Genomic DNA, 25,155 nt, shown 5'->3' with positions numbered 1-25,155 from the left:
ATGGCACGGTGCATTACCCTGCTGAAAGAGGCCACGGCCATCAGGGAATACCGTTTCCATGAAAGGATGTACACGGTCTGCAACAATGCTTTGGTAGGTGGTACGTGTCAAAGTAACATCCACATGGTGGCAGGTCCCAAGGCTTCCCAGCAGAACATTGCCCAAAGCACCACCAGCTTGCTTTCTTCCCATAGTGCATCCTGGTGCCATGCGTGGCCATCCACATGATGTAAAAGAAAACGCAATCCATTAGACTGGGACACCTTCTTCCATTGCTTCAAGGTCCACTTCTGATGCTCACATGCCCATTATTGCTGCTTTCAGGGGTGCACAGGGGTCAGCATGGGCACCCTGACTGTTCCATTTTCCTGCTTCTAACACGTCAACTTTGAGATCAAAGTGTTCACTTGCTGCCTAATATATCCAACCCACTAACAGGTGCCATGATGAAGAGATCATCAGTGTTATTCACTTCACCTGTCAGTGGTCAGAATGTTATGCCAGATTGGTGTATACACAAATAGAGAAATACATAAGCTCACCACATGTATACAATACCAACGACTACCAACAGCTGTCCCTTTCTACACTATCAGCATGGCTGGAAATGAGATGATGAGCAAGATGATTCCACCTTCTGCTTCACACATGGAACATGGAAGAGTGACAACTTATTAATTAACTCTAAAAATAAACACGTACATTCATTTATTGTCGAAATTGTGAAGCCTCTGTGAAAACTTGCGTGGGTCACAGCAGCAACACCCCACCCCCCCACCCCCACCAAACAGCAAACAGGGCTTCTTTACCAACAATCCGAAGTGAAAGAGCTAAAGACAGCCAGCAACTCTCTGCATTCTGCAACACAGCCAGCAATCGATACATGACTTCAGCATTTTATAAATGACAAAATCAATATTTTTTTTTATATATTTTGCTATTCTAATGTATTCTGCTTGGCACTTCCCGCGGGAAGAAAGCAGGAATATGCAGATAATGCTGGCATCTGGGGCACAACACATTCATATGCTACACAAACATCTTCCTTCCATTTCTAAGAGCATGACTTTAACCCAATTCATCACGCACTGGACAGAAATCGATACACGAAATGTAGCACATTTTCATAGAGGAAATAAAGCATGTCATGCTTTCATACAGGCGAGGTTTAAGAAGAGGCTGTGCTATGAAGGGCGATTTAAGTTGTACAACTTAATTGAAAGTGAGGGCGTGGAAATCAGGCGGCCCATGTGTAGATGTGTAGCCCATCTGAGTTCATACTGTCACAAACCTGCAATTAATGTCCACCATTGCCTTCTTACCATAGCCGCAGTCCCTCTGTTACTGCAACCATAGATACAGATATTTGAGCAAGAGAAACAAGAAAATGTTGCCATTGGACTTAATACTTAAAAACATTGCCAGTGAACATAATCACATGTACAGTTTTACAGAAACATCTAATGACTTAAGTCGCGTTCCGTTCCTGCAGATTGATGTAAGTCAATTTTCGACGCAAGTTAAAACTCCGGACAAAATGGAAACACAGCAATTACGTGCATCACGATATTGATCAGTTCTTCATTAAAGCCACTTCCATGCATGTATGAGTCATTTTACAAGAAGATAAAAGAATATGTTGCAATGTTTTTACAACTTGATCTAATAATGTTCATCTGTGTTTCGCCCTGTTCCGAGCGTTTCATTAAATTTAATTTCTCTTCCCTTAAGGCTGAATCATCGATATACTTTTATTTTGAAAAATCTGTTGACTGTTGTCACTTCCTTTTCACTATTTCGATGTTTAGCTTTACACATGTATGTGCTTTTCTAGATGCACGGCTCTACTTTGTAAACGCCACAGAGGCAATGTCATAAGTAATTAACTTCATTTTTGGATTTACTGGTTAAGTTAAAGGATTTACTTACATGTATTTATTTTACTTTATTCTGTTTTTGTCGCAGTTCATTCTGTTTGTAATGTGTATCAAGAGCCACAGTAAAGAAGTCACGTGTGCTACGATTCACAATTCATTTTGCAAGCACAGGTTTGAGTAGTTGGAGATGGCTTAACTTTCTTTTCGTAGCACTGTCATCAGCAGAGTCTGATTTACACCTGAGAGCCACAATGAAGGGCAAAAAGTTAGCACAATCCAACAGTGCCACGTGACGACGTGTTCGTCCACTCGCCAACTAGTTCCACAAAACCAGTTCAGATGTAATGACGAAGTGCCGTAGGTCGAGGACGTCATAAATCGAGGACCCCATGTATTGTTATTTTTGCGGCCACTGCTCAGCGAACATTTGAAGCTCAAGCTTTCACGAAGAGGAAACATCACGTTCAGATAGCAGTTGGAATGATCCAGCCTTCATGTGGAGGTTAACCACTGGTGATGAGAGTTTGATCTGTGGCTACCACTGAGAGAAGAAACAGCAGTTTTTATGCATCAGGTCAGGAGCACCAGGAGCATGCTCATTAATATCTTCAACATTCATGTGGCTGTGCATCACGAAGTCATTCCCCGGGGTTTCGACATAGTTTAGGAGATTCGGAGAAGACGCTTGGCATGTTTACATAACGGGATTTTCAGGGAGTGTTACAAGCTTTGCAGAAGCAGTGGGAGCACTCTCTCGCTGCACAGGGAGACAACTTGGACAAGGATAGTGGCCACATTTAAATTAGCAGCCATTTTTATTTTTTTATTGATGCCATTTTGGAGATTTTGTAAATTCATGTTGCAAAGTGCTTTACACAAGCAACTAAACAAGCAGATAAAAAATTAGGGCCAGACTGATTTAGCGGCTGGCCGATTTAATCGGTTGATCATAGCCCTTCAAAATAATCAAAATATTCGTCATCGGTCGAAGTTTTGCCAGTTAAACGCTGATATATTCTTAATTTCTCATTAAGCAGTAAATGCTGTTAAGATGGCATGTTTTGACATCTGAGAAAGGCCTCTCTGGTTTTTATTTTGGTTCATATGAGTCATGACTTCATGGCAAAGAAAATAATGAAGCAGAGAAAATGTGATTTAAGGGCATCAGAGGGCTGCAGAAGTAATGTTTCGCCAGTAACTTCACTCATTATGTCGCTTGTATACAAGAAGTACAAGACACGATGCATTTCATAACTCATTTATAGACTGACTTTTTGAAGGTTATTTAATTTCCCAGAGGCTTAGTGCTTTGTTGCATGTCTTTGTTTTTGAAAATTCGTCTCTGTTGTAAAGTTGAACAAATAATTAAGGGCAAAGTATTCCAAAAAAAGTAAAATGTTCTGACTGTAATTCATATCTTTGTTGTTGTAAGCATTAAGGGACCAAAAAGTAAGTTATTTTATTCATCATATATTTTTTAAATTAATCAGTCGATTATCTGCATTTTTTTCTACCAAATATCGGAATCGACATCGAGCTCAAAAAAATCCATATCGGTCGGGCCCTATAAAAAAATCAAATAAAACAGCCATCCATCATCTATACACTGCTTAATCCTCATTAGAGTCATGGGCTGCTGGAGCCTATCCCAGCTGACTTAGGGTGAAGGCAGGGGACACCCTGGACAGATCACCCCTCTATAACAGGACTACACATAGACACATACAAACACACCTGCAAACTCCATGCAGAAAGATCCCAGGCCTTAACCGGAATGCAAGCCAGGGATGTAAAACAACCAAAAAAGCAAATAATTAAAGCACAGACAGTGTAAAATAACACAACTCGTCATCAAGAACAAATTAAGCAAAGAAATAAAAGGAGATAAATGAAAATAAATGCTCTCTCTGATACAAGGATGTTTGAGATAGCAAACACTCGACCGTGAGAACTCTTTGTGAGCACAGAAGCATACTTACATCAGTATTAAGGTCACTGTGCTTGCCGCCAGCGCTGCTAGCATGGCTGCAGTCTCTTAGGTTTGCAGCCAAACACTCTTAGTCTTTGGCTACAAGACTAAATCTTTCCCTGCAGATGTACTCTACATGTTATAGGCTGGTTTGTACATATCACTGAAACAACAATACATTCAGAGATGCGCCCAAAAGCACAACCAGACGCTCACGCTTCCTTGTTCTTTTTCACCCTGCTCTCTTTTTACTTGCGATGCGAATTTTTCACGCGAGAGATGCTTCATTTTGCCAATAAAGAGGGAACAGCCAGTGCTTTTAATGCCACGTTGTAAGACAGCGTGCCTTGTCGTCTCGTCGTTGCCAACAGATGTGTTAAGGGAACTGAAAAGGTCTGAATCTGTCTGCTGGCAAAGTTTCCTCTGCAGCCATGGAGGAAATGAGAGTTTCTTTAATCATGTATCCGCCTAATAATCTCCTGGTCTCAGGGCGACAACTTGAGCATCCATAACCAGCACACTTCAAGGGGAATAGGCTTATGGAGGGAGACACGGATAAGGAAGGAGTGAAGAGAGAAAAGAGAGGGAGAAAGAGAGAGAGAGAGAGAGAGAGAGAGAGAGAGAGAGAGAGGAGGAGGGTAGGCTATTTAAAAGAAAAAAAGATTTCCCTGCAGTATAATTTGCTGATACAGACGATACAGTGATGAAGAGAGAGAGAGACACACACACAGTGAGAGAGAGAGAGAGAAATCCCCAATGGGAAGGCTAAGAGTAAAAATAAGGGAGAAAAACTAATTAACTCATGAAGTCCCGTTGTGGGCACACACATACACAAACGCACACACACGCATATGCACACACAGATAGAAAAATAAAAGCCTCCTGCCCCCTGCTGGTCACTCTGTATTTCTGTCTCTCACACACACACACACACACACACACACACACACACACACACACACACACACACACACACACACACACACACACACACACACACACACACACACACACACACACACACACACACACACACACACACACACACGGTGTGAAACGATGAGTGAAGTCAGAGAACGGGAACACACTGGAATTACGAAGAGACAGTTGGAGTAAAGAACAGACTTCCTCGTTTAATTAGCAACACACACACACACGCACACCCAGTAGGTGAAGGCACATTGTATTGGAACAGTGTGTGACGGATGGATGCTGATGCGCTTGCATTCAGGCACATTAAGCGACGCTGACTGGCACCAGAATGACCGTTGTCCACATGGAGCACAGTAGCAGACATATCGGTAATTTATTTTTCATCATTTATTTCCCACTGAACAGTACAAAAAATGCAAAACTTCAGATATAAAGGGAGTAAAAAGACCCGTTGACGGCCGTTCACCAGTCAGTTACTGCAATGAAATACAAAGTGGAGGTAGATGTGCTTTTTGGAGCGTTCAAGAAAACCAACCTAATTCATTTGAATTAACAGCAGATAATGCTTAACAGCAAAAGTCACGTGCAATCCAAGAAGACAGCTGTCCCTTTCTATACTTCTGACATGCTGTCATTTAAATATGTTACAATTAGCCAATATGACCCAAAAAGGCAATCGTTGCGGAAAAATAATCCCTAAAAATGTGAACATACATTATTTTAGGTGATGGACTGCATATCCATGGAGTGTTATATCTCTGTAGAGGTAAAATATATATAAATAATTAATTTATTTGGAAAAAAATAGAAGGAATTAAACACAATCAGGCAGTCGGTCTCATCTTAAGACCATCTTCCATCTCAGAATGGAACAGGCTCTAGTCTGAAGTGGAGCCACTGAAGGGAAAAAAATGCGTCGTCTCTTTCGCCTAGTTGTTTTTTTTCATCATTTGTAGTGGTTCTGTCGTCCATCACCCTCCTTCACCTCTTCATCCACTCACTTTTGAATCCAGCCGCTCACTGAGAGTCATTCAAGCAGGCACTAGTGGTGATGTGTCCCTGCTGGACAATGACACTGACTGCATTGGGGTTCATTAAAACATTATTAAAACTGAAATTAGCTCACGCATTGTTAGGCTTAACTAGCCTCTCTCTACACAGCACTGAGTGGCACCTAACAATTACTTTTTTTAATCAACCAATCACAGGGCTGTTGTTTTTTTAAATTAGTGTAATGGTTAATTTATCAATTCATGTGCGAGTCTTTTTTTTGTTACTTGATTATTGGTCAAAATGAACATCAAAATCTTGTCTTGACATTTTAACATATTTTTCGCTCATTTCATTTCCATGTCACTGCTGTGACATTTACTACAATCGTCGACCCTTTCTGTCAAAAAAGACAAGAACCCAAATACAAAACGTCAAAAACTGATATCAGATTCTTTTAAATGCGCCACCTTAAACCTAAAGAGGTTATGGCCTGAATTCACGGCATCACTGTGATAACACAGAGTTAAATAAATCACGTCCATTTTTTTTGTCATCATGGGGTAAAAAATAACGGCACATATAAAATGATGTACATACTGTAATAACTTTAGTACCAGTCTGTAATGCCAGTTTAAATCAATTATTCAGGATGTTTATCCTCATTAGGGTCAGTTTGTAAAAGTATCTCAAATAACGTTAAAAACAATGCAATTAAAATTATTGTGTGTGAGTGGTTGGGTGGGTAGACACACACACAAACATTCACACACATTTCTCACGTACACACAGTTCTATACATTTATCCCACTCACCTCAAGTTCTCTACACTACAGCAAAGAGTGAAAAAAATAACAATCTTCTATTTGTTTCATAGACCAAATATGAAAAAAAAATGATACAATCTGGTGGAAAACAGTTGAAATGACAGCTTTGAAAGCAAGACTCCAACTGTCATGGACTCTACTGGAACCTCTGGCTTCTGCTAAACCCATTCCTCTCCTGCTCGTCCCACACACCCTCTGCTCAGTCTTCACCTGCCAGCTGTTCTTGTTACTGCACGCTCTCCACCTGCACTACACTCCCACTGCACCGCCTGCCAACCTATCACACTGCCTACCTGTTCACTCTGCCAGGGACTCATCACGCCCTGTAAACACACTCTCTGGCCACTTTATTCGGTACACCTTGCTAGGAAAAGCAACTATTGGAATGTTAAGTCATGTTAACAAAAAAGAAAAAAAGGAAAAAGGAAGAAAGTCCTCTGTCTTAAGGGCCATTTCGGTGCTGAGTGGAGCTGGGATGTAGCGGAGGACACCGCACCAAGGTGAGTTTGTTCAGGCTATCAAAGCCAAAAGCTCAGGTCAGCTGCAATTATCTGAAGTTCAGCAATATCCCCGGGCAGCGTTCATAATCAAGCAGCGCGAAACAGAGAGACCTTCTCTCCCGCAGGCCCCCCGAGGCCTGCCTGTAATATGGGTCATTTGAACAAAAGGTTTCCTATTTTAAGTTTTTTATGCTCTTAACACTGTGCCAGATTAACTGGCCGGGGTGCTTTTCTTCTCTACACATCTCTTGTTTCTATTTATATAAGCTGGGTAGCACGCTCTTAAAGTAGCAGCTCACTGCTATTTTCTGCTCAGCAGCGCCGCTAAAACTGTTCACGTCCCCCTCCAGAAGCAGCCTGTGCTCACTTGAAGTGGTGCGTTAACAACATTTAGGTCTGAAGCCTTGTAGCACACCCCACAGGAAGCAATGTTCATTACACCATACAAGACTAAACCATAGGATTTCATCATGGCTGGCAAACATTTGTGCCACTACATGTTTTAGCTAGATGGGTTGTATTGTGACTGCTTGACTGCATTTTTCCTGTAATGCATGAAGTTCACCCAGTTGTTTAGTCTGACAACAGTTAACCAGCATAAATGATCCATTACAATGCCAATATTTTCTGATAAAATACAATTTAGATCAAGTTTGTTGTGCCTTTCTTTTGAAACATGCACCACAGCCAAGTACAGCAGCTGTTTTACCACCATGTCAGAGCAGTCTGATTTTAAAGTTCTAGTAAAATATGACAATAAAGTCTCTGATAAATGAAGCTCTCCTTCTCCATAAACTCCTTCAAAGCTCTCTCTGTTTCACTACACGGTGTAACTATGGCTATTCAAAATGACATTGTTGTAATAGTAATTATGGGTAGTCAAACTTGGCGATTATATGTTAAAATGACTGGTTATATTGGCTCTGTGGTTAGCACTGTCGCCTTGCAGATAAAAGATCCCATGTCCCGGCCTGGGATCTTTCTGTAACGAGTTTGCGTTGTTTTCAGTGGGTTTTCCATCTTCCTCCCAAAGTCTAAATATTTACTGAGGTCAACTGATGATTCTAAATTGTTCGTAGGTGTGAATGTGAGTGTGTTTGTTTGTTTTTATGTGTAGTCCTGTGATTGACTGGTGAGCTGTTCAGGATGTCCCCTGCCTTCGCTCTAAGTCAGCTGGGATAAGCAGGAATTAAGTGGTGCATGGATGGATGGATGGATGGATGGATGGATGGATGGATGGATGGATGGATGGATGGATGGATGGATGGATGGATGGATGGATGGATGGATGGATGGATGGGCCATATTTGCAAAAACTGACTTTGCTCATGTGTGACAAAAATAGGAACTGTTCTTCAGAATGTTACATGAAAAGCCTTTGTTTCTTTTAGAATCTACAATTCATGGATAAGCAGTTTATGGAGGCTGAATATTGCTCCATTTTCCTGTACTCATAATCAGAGCGATAAGCGGTGTATAGATGGATGGATGAGTCAAGCTCATAACCACAGTAAAACCTCAATCACCTGCTGGACACTGGACTGACCCTCTGGAGCAGTGGAAATAATGACACAATTACTCTTTAACTTTTCAGATTATTCAGAGTCAATCTAACTCAACTCCCAGAGCTAAAACCACTTTTCTAACCTTTGGGCTGCCACTGCTCCTGCCTCTGGCTCTCTTTGACTCTGAACCACTAAATCAAGGTGAAAATGTGCTTTGAGCGTTCCTGCTTGTGTTTGAATCGAATAAAAGAGGAAGCAGCTACAAAATCTGCTCTTTCATTATCTTTTCTTAACTACGAAATGAATGAACTCTTGTGTCAAACATTCTGATTGGCTGTTTAAACAACAAATTTCTGTTCTAGCTACACGTATAAATAAAAGTACGACAACAAAAATGGAATCAAACGTTTTTAAAAGTGTGATTTTGCAGTCGATTGTGTTGCTAAATATTTGTGCAGGCTGTATTGTTCCAAAAACAACATCTTAAATGTTGCTTTTTCACCATGTAATGTTGTCAAGTAGCAGAATCCTTATTCTACAACTCTGTTCACTTAGAGTGTTTTTTAAATTTTTCCTGTTGAGATATAAAGTAAAGTCACACATCTACATACCAATTCCTTTAATTTATGAGCATGCATGTTAACACTGTTCAGCTGGGTTGCCTTAGATGGCATTTTGGCTCCATCTAGTGTTGAATATCTGACAGTAAGCACGCATTCAGCACCACGGACAGCTCCCACGGTGCTGATGAACAACAACATACAGTGAGGCTGCTAAAAGGCGTTTACGGGGTAATAGTTTCCAGATATTTTCTCTTTCACAGCAACACTTCTGACACAGACACAAAGCTTTAGCTCATTTCAAAGTGTTATCACTTTTTCATGAAGGTGTTGATTAAATATGTGCATCTCACCATAATAACAGCTGGAGAAACAGAAACAGCAGATGTCTCGCCGACAGACAATCAGCAGTTGTTTTTCATCAGCTACTTGTTTTAAATGCCGGCAGTACGACTGACAGCTATTAAGCTGGCATCCAATTATAACCCAGTATGAATGAAAAGTGACTCATTGAAAATGTATGTACACTACCAGTCAAAGGTTTGGACACGCCTTCTCATTCAGTGTTTTCTTTATATGTGCATTATTTTCTACATTGTAGATTAATAGTGAAAATTAACACTTTTTTCTTCCCAACTTACTTCCATACTTATTAAAATAATTAAACAAAAACCACTGGTAGAGTAGTTTTAAAAGAAAAATGACATCATTCCATACATAAACTTCGTCAATCAAAATAGAATAAATCAATAAATAAGTTGTAATGATACTTTAATATGCATTAAAAAGAGGAGTTTTAAAATGAATTTGCAAATAAAATATGAATCTATCCATAACTAGTTCAATTTAGAAAAAGGATTTACAAAAAACTGCATAAAGATGTTAAATGTGCATAGTTCAAAAATACTTTAATAGTGTATTCTTTACCAATTGTTTTGGCCAAGAACATTTCTGCCTGCAGAAGGGCGCTTGCACTAGTGGACAACCTGCAAGAAGATCCCCGGTTCAAATCCCTGGGTGGGCCTGGGATCTTTCTGCATGGAGTTTGCATGTTCTCCCTGTTCATGTGTGGGTTTTCTCTGGGCACTCCGGCTTCCTCCCACAGTCCAAAAATATGCTGAGGTTAATTGATCACTCTAAATTGCCCGTAGGTGTGAATATGAGTGTGATTGTTTGTCTGTATATGTAGCCCTGCAACAGACTGGTGACCTGTCCAGGGTGTCCCCTGCCTTCGCCCGAGTCAGCTGGGATAGGCTCCAGCACCCCCCGCGACCCTAGTGAGGATAAAAGCGGTGTATAGAGAATGGATGGATGTATGTTTTCCTGAAATCAGGTCAGTGTCATTTTGTAAGAACTACAGAACGACTACAATTAACTACAATGAAAACAAGGGTTCCCTGAAGGCTCACTAGCAGAAAAAACAACTCTGGAATCTGCACGTTTCTTTCATATTGTCATTACAAATGCAACACCTACCACAACCTGTATGCAGACTGAAAAGGACGCTGCTGGAATGGACACATCACCACACAGACCAGAATGAAACAAAATAATCTCTTTTTTCAAAGAGAAGTCACGAGCATGAAAACATTGTCAGACTGCACAACAAAGGAAAACCACATCTCTTCTCCGTGTGTTTATCAGGCTTTGGTTTGATTGAAAAATTACAGCTGACAGATGAAAAGAAAGTAGCATTGCTGTGCTTACCAAGTTGTTGTCTTTATTTTGGTAGCTGTTACTCTCTGGACTGAAGTGCTGTGGAACACACACAGAGAGAGAGAGAGAGATGCTTTTAACTTGGCATTGTAAGCACGACACTAGATTAACAAACCAGCAATCAAATGTGACCAGGCACAATTTCAATTTACCTTAACACCTAACACAGAAATTACATGGAAGCAGGTGTGTGTGAACATCTCTCTTCTCAATACTTTTGGTTAGCAAAGGTCGCCTACATATGTGCGTGCGTCATCTCACCCAGTTTCGAAGTGGATTATGATAGAACAGTCAAAACCCTCTTTTGCCATCTAAGCCTATTAAACAACCTCTTAATGAGGTCTGTTCAAATCCTAGCTTGGGGAATATAGGTAACTGGCCACATCAAACCAAATCCACAACTCATCACTGCAGCCTCAGAGTAGATTTCTTTGTAAGACACTGTGGATCACATTACAAGAAAAAGAAACTCCTGTTTAGAAGTTAAAGCTCCACCACACATTGGACACTGTTCATGTGAGAGAAAGAGTCATATTCTAAGTCTGAATCCATGGTTTGGGTCAATAGTGAATCTGTGAACCCTGCTGAGATTTCCAAGAGGAGCTTCTCTACAGAGACCAGCAGTAAGGGGCCTCGGGATTGATTTATGTGTGTGATAGAGGGCTGCAGGGGATAGAAACTTGCACAACTCACCAGTCACAGACAAAGGAAGTATTCTGCATACTGTCCACTGTAAAGGACTGACCTTTAGATATTCAGGTCCCTTCATGTGCTTATTGGTAAAGGTGAGCTGTAGAATGTAAATCAGTTAAAGGCATTATGGAGGATGTTTTTTTTGTTTGTTTAATTTGTCTGATTCACATAAAATGAATATACTGACCTTTAGTGGACTTGTATGTATGGTTTCTAAAAAAAATTTTTTTTAAAATAACTGTGGACATGGCAGGACCTGAAAAACATCAGCCAATCAATGCGCTCGGACCGAGGCGTTTGCTTTGCTCCCTTTCCTGTCAATCAAAAATCTTCCGGCTCAGGCCTAGTTACGTAGATTACGTACGCCTTGGACTTACGTGTTTTCTGTATGTGTTGCTTTGGTATAGCTTCGTAGTTAGCTGGCGACTTGTTTTGCTCATCTTTTTTTACATAATGGCAGATAAAGATCCAGGGGAACCCAGCCGTAAAAGACAACTTCACGAGTGCTACGCAAGTTTCTGGAGGGGGGCGTTTCTTCGTAAATGTTAAGAGGGGGGAGGTTAGAGGGGGGTGAGGGAGAGGTTTTATGTGCGCATGCGCATGCTACGTTCAAAGTCGTAGGAAATTAAATCTCCTCTAATGCCTTCAAGCCACAAAACATTCTTTATATTCAACTACTTGCATTGCCAACCACTTGGTCCCCCTTTCTGTGTTTTTGGGAAGCATTAAACCTTAAAGTCTGGCTTTTGTTTTATGTTTTCCTTTGTAAAAGTTACTCCCAGCCTGCTCCTTTCAATTTGTGCTTTAATCTTAACATTTCAATAGTTAAAGGGGGCTATATAATGTCTGTGCAATCCTTGTTGCATTTGCACTCCAATGCAGTGCACAGACCTCTGTACAGGAAACACCAGACAACCAGCACATCACAGGAGAGCCGAGTCTAGTTCAGGCCTTCAGGACAAGAGTCAACAGTCCACCTGCATCTAAACACGAAAGAACACGATGGCAATGTTCACAATATGTATGGAGAGGAAAGGTGGTTTGAGAGAAAAGTAAAGGAAGTCACTAATTCAAACTATTTTCATCTTCAAAAGGACAGTCTTTTAACCTAACCCTTTGATGCACAGTATGGGTATGAAGTAACCCGTATTCATTGGAAAATGGGCATCTCTTGACCCATGTTGTGCATCAAAGGGATAACTGACCTTTTTTACTTTGGTATTTGTGTGTGTTGTCAATGCAGTGAGTCAATTCAGCAACTGATGGAACCTATTTATCCAGCTTTCTATAGACTAATGCGGTTTTACTCAATTCTTCTTGAACCTTCATTGGAATTATTTTTGAACTACATATCGTAATTCTGTACTTTTTCTAATTTGTAATAAAATAAAACAAAATAAAGTAAAAGTTACAAATGTAATTGGGGGTAGAAATCTAGCTAAGTCACTAATTCACCTCTCTGACTACAGAAACCAGGTTATTTATCCACATGACATGAAACAACTTGCTGAAGAAAGCTGTGGGATCAGGAAACATATTGTTGGAACTGAGCTCCCATGATCCAATACATTATAAATATGTCCCTTGATCTTTTTTTAACCTTTCCTAGTATTTGAAGAGCACTAGACACACTGTGTACTGCTGCACCTCTACATACTGATCATCATGGTCATCATCCCAGCAGACCTTAGAGGTTGGATCGTAACAAAACTCAGTTCAAATCTGTTTTTTTTATATAGCACCAACATAAGTCATCATTGGGCACTTCAAAAAATAGACTTTGTGATGTTATATTATTGACAAAAACCCAACAAATCCAATGATTCCTTTTGAGCAGCTCTTTGGCAACTTCATAAGCTCAGTCCTCTGCATATGCACAGGTAACCAAATCAACACCACCTGCTACCGCACACACAACACCCAAGTACCCACACAAACACCCACATTGTCGGGCTTGGCAAGAACAGCATGTCTGCAGCATGTTTGATTAGGGGTGTGAGTGTGTGTGTGTGTTTGAGTGAGTGTGTTGATTTATAGTGTATGTCAGGCATTGCCCATCTGCCAACGAACCCTCCCTGAAATCTGCTGTCCCTGAATCTCACTCACACAACACTTGGAAAATGTCCAGCGACTGCAGCAACTCAATTTATGTTGATCAGTGATGATGCTGTGAGTTGGACGTTGCGGCTCTGTCGATTGTACTTTCTGTTCACACAAACGAGGTTGGGGGTTTGAGTCCAGCGGGCAGCTGAGATATTTCTGTCTGGAGTTTTGGTCTCCACCCCAAGAGTATCTTGGGTTTTCTTCCACGGTTCAGAAATCCATAAGGCAACTGGGAATTTCCAGCTGCGGCGAGTTTATTTCTGTTGTTCAAAGAGCTTCATACTGACTCTACCCCTTACCAACAAGAGGCAAAACACTGCATGGTCACCAGCAAAAGATAGCCCTATTTGAAGTATGTTTTATTGTGATTATTTACTAAAGACTATGTGTTCAGGTACGTAAACTTTTAGAGGTGACAACTGAATGCAAAATCAACGAAAAGACAATTAGACACAAATTCAACCAGCACAAACAAGTCCATGTGTAATTTAAGCAAAAGTAGTAGGCGTAAGGATGGATGCACAGCTGTAACTATACTTAAATATGATGCAAATTCAAGACCATTTTTCGTGCCAACATTTTATCGCTCAGACAAGCTCCTGGCATTGTTGGAAAGGTCAAGCTGTGCGGTTTCATTTCATGTATGCTACACTTTCTGGACAAAGACGAAGAGAGGTGAATTTGCGTGCAAACTGTGTCGGTTTGATTTTCAGCGTTAGATTGGAAAGAGACTCCAGTACTTTAAGGAGCTGAAAGGAAAGTAAATTGACCCTCAACCTGTGTTGGATGAGTACATTTGCAGGCGCGGAACCCTGCCAGCATCTCTTTCTCTGAGCAATGAAATGAATCTTAACGGCCTCTCACTCTCTGTCACTCATTTTTATTTCCTTCTTCTTCTTGGTCGCTTCATCTGACAGGCAACAAACTTGGCTAAGTGGTAGGACAAACCAGATTTGGTTAGCAGCGGTATGGAACAAAAAATATAAACACTCCTTTATTTTTTTTATTATTTTTCTGTTTATTTCATTCAGAATATGAAGAGAAGGCTGACTTTTGCTGCTAAAGTTGTTAGAACTGGTGCAAAGTTACATTGTCCCTGTGTGGAAAGCCGAGGGGACTTGACCCTTTAGGCTTTTCCCTTTAGTGTTACACTTTCCATATTCACGGGTTTGCACAAGTCCACTGAGTTCTGTTCTGTTTTAGTGAGAATATACGGTTCTATATGGTATTCAGAAAACTATGGAGGTCAGTCACTAACTTCTTTTTATGTGAGGAAATGGATTCTAAATAATTTTCTCTATTTTAGAGGGAGCCAAAAAAGACGAGTTAATGAGAGTAATATTCCCTCTTAGACAGGTTGTCCCTTAAAGAGGACATATGCTAGTCCAAAATAACTTCAAGGTTCCCCACAGTAATGCTGGAAGCCAAGGCAGTGGTTACATAGTGTGTTTTTTAAATGCCAAATACAGTAACTATAGTTTTGTCTGATTTTTGAGGTAGCAAACTACATGTCATCCAGACTTTTATGCCTTTGAAGCACGCTTGTACTTGAACGACCTGATTAGTTTCATGTTGTTTCATAGATAAATATAGTTGGGTGTCATCTGCATAGAAACGGAAACATCTGCAATGTTTTCTAATAATACAGTTGTGCTCATAAGTTTACATACCCTGGCCAAATTTGTGAAATATTGTCCTTTATTTTTTAGCAAATATGTTTGTTAATGGAAACATTTTTCTTTCATTTAGGGCTGGTATTCAGACAAAGCTATTTATTTTCACGCAATTGTATTTGCTCTGATCATTCATGTCTTCATTAAAGAATGGAGCACATTTTACAAATTCTGCCAGGGGATGTAAACTTATGAGCACAACTGTTTAGCCAAAGAAACGCATGCATCCATAGTAGACTTACACAGCTTTATCTAATACATATGATGTAAACCAGCCCAGTGGGGTTATTTGTCATTGGCATGGTTCAGTCACTGTTATACAACCTTGTGACCGTTATGGTCAAATGCAGCACCGAGATCGAGTAGGACAAGGCTAGAGATGAGTCTATAGTCTGAGGGTATATAAACATCATTGGTGACTTCCATCAGTGCTGTTTTTATGCTGCGATGTATTCTAAATCACCAATACCACCAAACTGTATGTGCCTCCTCCATTTTTTCCAGATCCCTTTGTGTCTCTTCCATACATCAAGTCAGGAATATATATAAAATTTTAAGGCTCCACTTTAGTCGCTACTGACTTTGCCTTGGCACATATTTAGTAAAATGAATTTTGCTAATCTATAATTAGTGACAGACATAAGTCCTGCTCTCTATGATCATCCATACTGTGTTGTAATGCAACTAAATTCACCACATAGTTGCTGTCATTTACGGAATTTTCTGTTTCTGGTGTCAGAAGTAATTTAAACTATGTTCACACATCCTCATTACATTGTCAGACTAGAGGCTGATACTGTCAACCAGCAATCATTACCAACATAATGTGGCACAAATGTATCAATACATACACTAAAGATAATGCCAGTGCTCCTAATCACCAAGTAACTGATAAATTGTGAAAATGTGGGTTTATGTGTTTGAGCAGAGCAGTGATGAAGCTGCCTGTGGTCTGTGTATCCTGAGTCTGACTGAGGTAACAGATGGTACAGGCCTGAAGACACACTCATACAAGCTAAAGTTTGTATTACTTGTGAGGACTCTCACTGACTTGCCCTTTCTCTGACCTGAATGTAAGATCGTCTCAAAGGAATGCAAATACAATCACGTCTCTTGCACTCACACCATCATATTCGTTTTCTCCTCTTGCTGTAATAATAATAATAAGTGATTATTTGTATTTTAGGGGCTTCAGATGACCTAAATAAATAAATCTGTTGACTTAATGTGCAGAAAGATTTTTCAAATAACAACATATTTGCACTGTTACTTCTGCATACAGATAGTCACTTATTCATACTTTGAGCTAACTGTATCCCCTGTCTGTCTACAATATACTATCTCTACCCTTGAAAGGCATAAATATCTCTATCAATATCTAATAAACACTACAGGCCACAAGTTTGGAAGCAAGGCCAATTCAAGCCAAACATTTGGAAGCAACTTCAAGTTTCTGTTTACAATGTCTTTCTTAAAAACCAGAATGAATTCTATGGATTTCAGGAAGCATTTACTGCATGATCAGACTTTGCTTCCACCGATATTCACCATTTTACTCAGTTTACCTTTAGTTATACAGTCATGTTACCAGGCAATTGCTGAATAAATGTTGACAAAAAAAAAAAAAAAAAAAGAAGAGCTTATTTTTAGGGTTGGGAAGCTTTACAAGAGACAATTTCAGCGAAAAATTAAACAAATCACACATCACAGTTTGCATTATTGACTTGAACTCTTTGGCTTTTGAGAGTCTGCAGACAAAAATCCCAACAAATCACAGCTGTGTCCATATCTCTGACAAACTACCACAGAAATGTCTAGAAAGAAACAGCTCAGTAGAGAAACAAGAGTATATATTTATAGACTGAGGAAAGAAGGATATACTAAATTACTCAAAAGATCTTCTAGCTGTGAGGCCAGTAATCAGAATCTCAAATCTGAAGGAAATGGCTAGTTTCAGGTCAAGGTTTTTTTTCCAGAAGATCACAGACAGACGTGTGTAGCCATGAAGACACTATCTTATTTTCATTAAGATTGAGTAAGTTTAGATCAATTTAGGTTTTAATATATTTGAAGCAGTTGAGCAAATGTTGCATAGAACTCTATTGTTTTATTTCTACATATAGATAGATAGATGTGCATATCACAAATGCATAACAAAAAAGGAATCTTCTTTTTTTTTTTTTTTTTTTAAAAAGGACACCAAGGGCAGTATATATAATGAAAATGATTGGGTCAGAATGCCAAACTGGAGCCCTAAACAACCCACAAGTAAGCAGGATAGTTAAAGAATGATCACCTATGTGAATCTTGAACTTCCTAGCTTGCAAATGTGACTGGAACCATTTGAGGAGATTAAGGTCTGACTGTCAGTATCAGTAGATCCAGACTGGAAAAGACTTGATTCAAGTGGGTCCCATCAGTAATCATGATCAAATCATATTCATTTTCCTCTCAACATGATGGAACTTCAATGATTACAGCGTAGAGACCCAATGGTCATTTGATGACAGTCTGATTTAAGATGTGTTCAAAGTTTAAGACAAAAAATAACTCAATAAGTGGACATTTTGAAGTGACATCATTCTGTTACACAACCACTGCATTTTAACCTTGCCACAGGCTTAAGCACATCTTTGTTACTCAACTAAACTTTGACAGTAAGGTAATTCAACGAGGGAAAGTAGCAGAGATTTAGTCAAAAAAATTAACTCATCTTGTCTTCCCTCTCTCTCTCTTTCTGACAGATGTGGTGTTGGTCTTGATTGGACCGATCTGTGCAATCAACAACATTTATCAAACTTTAGGCCCTTTAATTCAGTCATTAATCACACTGGTCATGCAGCATGATTACAATTAAAAACTCTCATCAGTCAGACTGCCTCTGAATTAGTACTCTAATTGAACAAGTAGCAGCACTACACAGACTAATGACTTCTCCTTTCTTCTTAGCATATCCAAAGAGTTTCTCTCATGAATTATTCCTTCCCTGGCCCGGGCCCTGAAGTCAAGGAAAAGCAACAGTGATCGTTTGACGGATATGCAATCATTTGTATTTTGGTGAAAAAACAAGGAGTTCATTGTGAGTTAATAGATGTCAGGTTGTGTAACGCTTATTTTGATCCACATCCCATTTCCTGACACACTTTGTGACAATACCCAATAATCACATTACGATCCACCTACAATGTAACACTTGCGTGGTGAATTTAGCTTAAATTGTCAGCGTGAACACTGTGCATGTTCTGTTTCAGCCCCAGGATTATGTAACATGCAGTCTTTCTGATGTGCTTACCTTCTGTTTGGTCTTATCATGATTCGCTCCACTGGGAGCCAATTTCGCAGAACAGATAGAGTGACAGACATGAATGATTTATCTGCTCTGTGGCGTGGTTTTGAACATGGTCATAGGAATGCAAAACATTTTTAACATCTATGAATGCAAATACTGACATGAAACACACTAATACCCAAACAACACAAGAAGGGTGTCAACAAAAACAGTTTTTCAGTGTTAAGAGAGCGCTGTTCTATGACTCACCAGTATTCTTCCCCACACATCCACTAGTGCACACAAATACTTGTATTTATCTCTGTGTAGATGCACTCAGTGATACCTTTTCTTAATTCTAATCATAACAGCTTGATGTCGATGCCCAACCCTTTAAAGTGAGTTTAAAATGAACCCTAAAAACAAGTCTTAACCCTTGTTGTGAATTCCCTTATGCTGTCTCAATGTCAGCCCCTGGTGGACAGAAGACAAACTGCAATCTACAGTTCTATTTCATTTAGCAGATGCTTTTATCCAAAGTGACGTACGTCTGAGAGTAGATACAACACAAGCAAGGATCTAGTCAGGAGGAAACAACCTGGATAAGAGCCATAAAACAGGATCAAATGTGATAATAGGACAGTGGCACCTACAGACAGTGGGGGGTAACAGGACACTTGTCTGACACAGTAAGATCTGAAATCACAGATGCTCAAAAGCACAATACAACAGCCACAGTCAGAGCTGCAGATCTTTCTGCTGTCCATCACCCATTCATTAGAATATAGTCATGTTTGCATGGCTGTATTTGCGGAGTGTATCGTCATGACACTTTAAAGTTTTTGATTATTAATTGTACTTAAAGTAATTCAATATTAATTTTATTTAATTGATATTTGTTCATTTGCATTGGGGATTCTTTTGGAATGCAGAAACCTTGGTTTAGCTTTAAATCCTTCACTCAATATCTGTTTAATCTTAACACTTAATCTTTATATTCCATCCATCCCTTATCTATTCATCCTCATTAGGGTCATGGAGGGGAACAGGAGATCTTCTAGCTACAAGGCAACAGTGCTAACCACCGAGACACTGTGCAGCCTTTAATCTTTGTATATATATTCTTAGTTTATATCTTAATCTCAGTTGCTCTAAGACATAGCCTCTGTAGTCAAACAGCGAATGCTAACCAAAAGGTTTTCACTTTCAAAAAATGTCTGGATGTCCAAAGCATAAAGCCCAAACTGACAGTTTGTGTCCGTATACCAAAACAATACTGGAACCCAGCAAATCCACCAAAAATCGTACCAACCATTGCGCCACCAAAGCATCTTTAGGACCTGGTATCTCACAAGTAAGTAAATGCCTTATGTCAACGAACTGTTGTGGAGTAAATACAGTTTTAATGTAATATTTTATCTTCTTACATTAATCTCAAATTCCTTTCAGCTGTTGTTACAACATACAGGGTGGCAAATTATTATGGTTGTTTCTCCAAAATGTTAATAAAAAGTCTGCACCACTGATTTCTCTGTACTCTAAACAGTTGTAATGTATTATTAGGAGGCACTGTCCAAATGTGTAAAAGAAAACTACTATGGTAGAATTAGTACCGTATCAGCTGCAACCCTCTGAGGCTGACAGACTGAGATTATTTGTGCAGTGTGAGACATAAAGGAAACGCATGCAGACTCCATAATGGATGCTGAATAATCTGCAGTATATGTGGCCTCCTATCTGCTCCTACCACTCAAAGGGAGGTGCAAAGATGAGTTTTTCCTCCCTTCTACCTTGTTCCCTTTTTGGCTTTTGCTAGCGTGTGCGTGCATGTGTGTGCGTTCGTGTGTTTCTGACAGAGGACTGCCTCCCTCACATCCCACTAAAGAAACAAAGAATCTGGGAGAGAAACAGAACTACGGGCTAGAAAGAGAGACGAGAACTGTTGGAGATTTATGACGTTAAAGTACAGAATAAATTAGCGTGAAGCATACAATCGCTGCAATGTGCAGGTGCCGTTTTGTTATTTATTTCTAAGGGAATCCAGAAGACCAATTGTTTCTCAATCCTTTTAGTGCCTTTAAGGGTCAGTCGGTCTGGTGTGGATGCTGTTTATTTGAGCTGGGATTTCAAGAAGTGTGCTGGTAGTGGATGCGACAATATTTCCAAGAGGAATAATTCAGACAGGATAGTTATTAACCCTGGGGAAATACAGCGCTTCTCAGGAATATGAAATGCTGTATGCTCAGTGGTCAATAATTTCTAAGCAAAGATAAATTCAAAGCAGTTATAGACCATTATTGTTCCCCATGAAGGCATAATGCTTCCGATCAAATGAGCTAATTGAGATATTAGGGGAAGAGGGCTTCTCTTTACTGCATGATAGATGTTAAATTCCTACCCATTCTTTCCTGACGTCAGAGATTGAAATAAGACTCACTAAAGTGACTCCCTGATTAATCTTTGCCCTCTAGTCAGGGTAATTTGTTACTCAACTTTATAGAGCAGTCAGAGTGTGTTAAATCTGCCCAAAGGGATTTAGGTGCTTATTGTGATTATGCAGATATAATCCAGATGTGCTACGAGTGAATTTGATAACGTATAAAGGTTTTAGAAAATCTTACAAACCCAAATGGAAATGAGAATTAAAGATTTTATCAGACTAACTACAAACAGCAGAGAATAAAAATCTCACATGTAGGAACAAAAACCCGAGGGAAGAGAGGTTGTGCTCTGTGAAACACAATTTTCATAGAGGCCCTTTCACTGTGTATTAATTAAACTCATAATCCCCAACAGTTTTGGAATGAAATTATTAGGTTGGGTCCTATCCAGGGAAACACCCAGCTAGAGTAACGTGAATATGTGAGGTGACTAAAGCTCTGTGCTAGGGGCTGGACTGCAACAGTGGGAATAGGTACTGACATTTCCTGATTTTTTTAAAGGAAGTAACTGGTTTAAAGGGTTAACGGAATCTGAGGTGAAAGGTGGTATAAATATGAGTATAATAATGACAAATTTCAACAGAAAAAAGCAAAAGATACAAGAAAGAAACAGAAAGAAACTACAGGAATTTGCTAAATTTACAATGCAGCTTTAAAATACACTCAACAAAAATATAAACACAACACTTTTGTTTTTGCTCCCATTTTTTATGAGATGAACTCAAAGATCTAAAACTTTTTCCACATACACAATATCACCATTTCTCTCAAATATTGTTCACAAATCTGTCTAAATCCGTGACAGTGAGCACTTCTCCTTTGCTGAGATAATCCATCCCACCTCACAGGTGTGCCATATCAAGATGCTGATTAGACACCATGACTGCCCACAATAAAAGGCCACTCTGAAAGGTGCAGTTTTGTTTTGTGAGATGCTATCATGTCAACATGGACCAAGATCTCTGAGGAATGTTTCCAACTCCTTGTTAAAAGTATGCAATGAAGAATTAAGGCAGTTTTAAAGGCTCCAACCTTTTACAAGCAAGGTGTATTTAATGAAGTGACCAATGAGTGCACGCCACTCTGCCCTTCCCGCTTGTTTTCTCGCTTCTTGTGCATGGAGTAACACATCATCACTCAGCCGCTGTCAGGCTGAAAGTTTTAGAAAACTCTGACTCACCACGAAGCGCCCAGCCCGGTTCCAGATCTCCTCCACTCCGATCAGCATAATCCACAAGAGATCTCAAAGACGAGGAGATCGTTGTCGCTCCAGAACCGTCATTAACCGCGGTGCCCGACCCTAACTAAAACGCAACTACTCCCTCCTCAACTTCCACTCTATTCCCGAAGCATTTAAGCGTCCAGAGAAGTCCACATCCGGAAACGATCAGCGCTCCTACAGTCCTGACAGATGCTCTGACGTCACTCCACACCAAATCACCGACCGGAACGTCTCGGGTCTTCAGAAAGCAAAAAGAGACACTTTACCAGCCACCACGCTGAAAATAAAGTTAAATGATAACTTCTTATACGCTCCCGGAGCTTCGGTCACGTAGCAAACCACAACAATGCTGCACCAGAGAGTGATGTCATCGCGCTACCTGTAGCTCCGCCCAGAAATAAAAAATAAATACAAAACAAGCACTCAGAGCACTCCGCCAAAGCTGCTCCCACTGATAAGTCCCCATAAGACCACAGCGGTGGATTTGTAGTAGGATCTCAATCATTTTGACTGTCAGAAGGCAGCTGATGTAGCATTCACTTGCTGTCATAGTTACAGTGCTAAGATAATTAAATCTTTAACAAACTGTCCAATATGCACAGAGGTAGAGAGCAGGTCACTAAGTCAAGTGTGTTACAGCAGTGCTACAACATGCTTTAGGGCAGAATGAGACCCACCTATACCTGGCAGCAGTGTAAGAAACTGCATGTTGTGTTCTGAGTTGTATGCTGAATGAGTGGCAAGTTAATAAAGCTGAATTAATTAGGAAACTCGTCTCGGATCATTCTACACTGCCTGTAAGCTGCATCGCTGCCAGAATCTAATGAGGTGATCATTGTGTCATTTCTGGCCTTCCCCAAAAATTTCATCCAAAGCCGTTATTCCGTTTTTGAGTAATGTTGCACACGAACAGATTCACAGATTAACAGACGAACAAACGCTGATCATCACATAACTCCACCGCATTCCTTGGCAGAGTAATTTTTTTTCCAAAAAAACTTAATGCCTGAAGCAGTTCTGCAAATGTCGTCTACATGAGATCTCGAACCAGATCACCCTTAGTGCAACTTAAGAGAAATCTTCACCTGCCACCCCGCTTACAGCAAAATGAAACTACTTCAACTTCTGACAAACTCTAGGAACTTTCAACACATGATAAACCACAACAATTTTCTGGTACGGTCGTGGCTGTGTACCAAGCATGGAGTCACCACGCTCTCCATAGGTTTGATTCATCCTATCTACCAGCAACCTACTTGTCTGGCACTGGGCTGCCAGCTTCTCCCACTTTCATCTCGTTCTATTGCCATCGGCAACGGGTTGCCAGTTCCTATGCTTTATGACTATCAGCCGGCACTGAGCTGCCAGCTATAGTACAAGAGCTTGACAATAACATGACTGTAATTTTCAACATAGCTGTCCATCCTGGAGACACAGACATCTATCATTCTCCCATCTAGCTCACGTCTTCCACAGCGCCTCGCCTCCGAGAATTAATTATAATTTCAAGGCATGGAATACCAACTCACCTTTCCTCCCTTGAAACTGCCCAACAACCTTTTTTCTTTCTGGTCTTGCACCGCGCTGCCAGCTATTCATTCTTTCATCCCCGTTTCCAGCAACCTGCATTTCTCTCTCACACACACAATATCGGCACCAGGTTGCCAGTTCTTATCCTCTACGACTACAAGCTGGCACCGGGCTGCCAGCTATAGTACAAGAGTTTGACAACAATTTTGGCTCCTTCTGGCACCGAGAATCCTGTTTCACTAGCCTCTTTTTACCTCAGCTATGGGCACCCGTGTATTTTATTAACTTACCATCAAAACAGAAGTTTAGATTCTGTCACCCTTTTTTTCCTTTGCAGGTCCCCTCTGTGTATTGAACTACAGGGATGCTATTTTTTGACAAGTGGCCAGTTCCACTCTCACACCTTAAGATGCCACCTTCAGGTTCATTGGAGATGTTAGAGACATTAATTGAACACATCATTGCCCATTGCCTACTGTATAAAAAAGCTAGCTTGCATGTTCTATCATTGACAAGGTGTCAGCACATGGTCTTCATTGGCTCATTGTTGTTGACTTTAATCCTTTTATTGGCAGTACTGCTGTGCAAAACTAATACCAGTATATTTTTCTGTCAGCTAAATTCCTTATTTTGTGCAAAACAGAGGAGCACTGAAGCATGTTGTTGTTTATTTGTTGGGCTTATTGAGTAAACTTATTGCTTCAGGATTAAAGCGCACCCCACTGCATATTTACTATTCGTCATTATTATAGATTCTTCTGGCAAAATTTCCACTGCATTACTCATCCTACAGTTCTGAAAAAAGTAAACATGCAAATTTGATATCAAAAATTGCAACTCAAGTTGCAGTGACTTTGATTTGTTGTGCAGTTTTAATGATATTAAGAAAAATGTGTGATTAAGTTTCACATAAAATAATGGGAAATCATTGTGACAGGTGAAAAAACCTAGCTGTCTTTGATCCAGCATGGGTAATGAATTATATGTCTTGCTTCATTTGTTGTCTCTGTTAGCAACTGCTGTTAGCAAATGTCTGGTCTTGCTTCTCCCCATTGCTGATCTTCCTCTGTGGTGTTTTCTACAACTAAGCGACCGACCCTCTTACTTCATGCTTACGCTGACACCAAAGGCAAAGGTTCAACTAGACAGAAACCATTTCTGATTAAAAAATGCTGTTTTAAAATGCATTGTGTGGAGGTAACCTGTGTCCCCCACCCCACAGTGCTGTGTAGTACGCTGTGTGTTTGCATACACGTGTAAGTGCATGCAGCTTATAATTGCAGCCTGCATCTATTTTCAAAAACACCCTGGTGAAGGAGCAGTAATTATTTTTTGGCCTTGAGTGGCT

General features: G+C 40.1%; 1 protein-coding gene across 2 annotated transcripts in view; it reads right to left on the bottom strand.

Moving 5' to 3' along the window:
- rbfox1 (RNA binding fox-1 homolog 1) overlaps positions 1–25,155 on the bottom strand; it is a 275,224-nt gene that overhangs the window by 235,234 nt on the left and 14,835 nt on the right. The window contains exon 2 of one of the 2 annotated variants that reach the window (XM_051941397.1): positions 10,869–10,916. The exons of the other annotated variant lie outside the window; for it this stretch is intronic. The gene's annotated coding sequence lies outside the window, so the exon portion shown is untranslated. The remainder of the gene's footprint in view (positions 1–10,868; positions 10,917–25,155) is intronic. 2 annotated transcript variants of the gene reach the window in all.

Source organism: Acanthochromis polyacanthus, chromosome 21, assembly GCF_021347895.1.
Source record: "Acanthochromis polyacanthus isolate Apoly-LR-REF ecotype Palm Island chromosome 21, KAUST_Apoly_ChrSc, whole genome shotgun sequence".
NCBI lineage: Eukaryota > Metazoa > Chordata > Actinopteri > Pomacentridae > Acanthochromis > Acanthochromis polyacanthus.
Note: the sequence above shows the minus strand (reverse complement) of the source record. Positions and strands in the feature narration are given on the sequence as shown.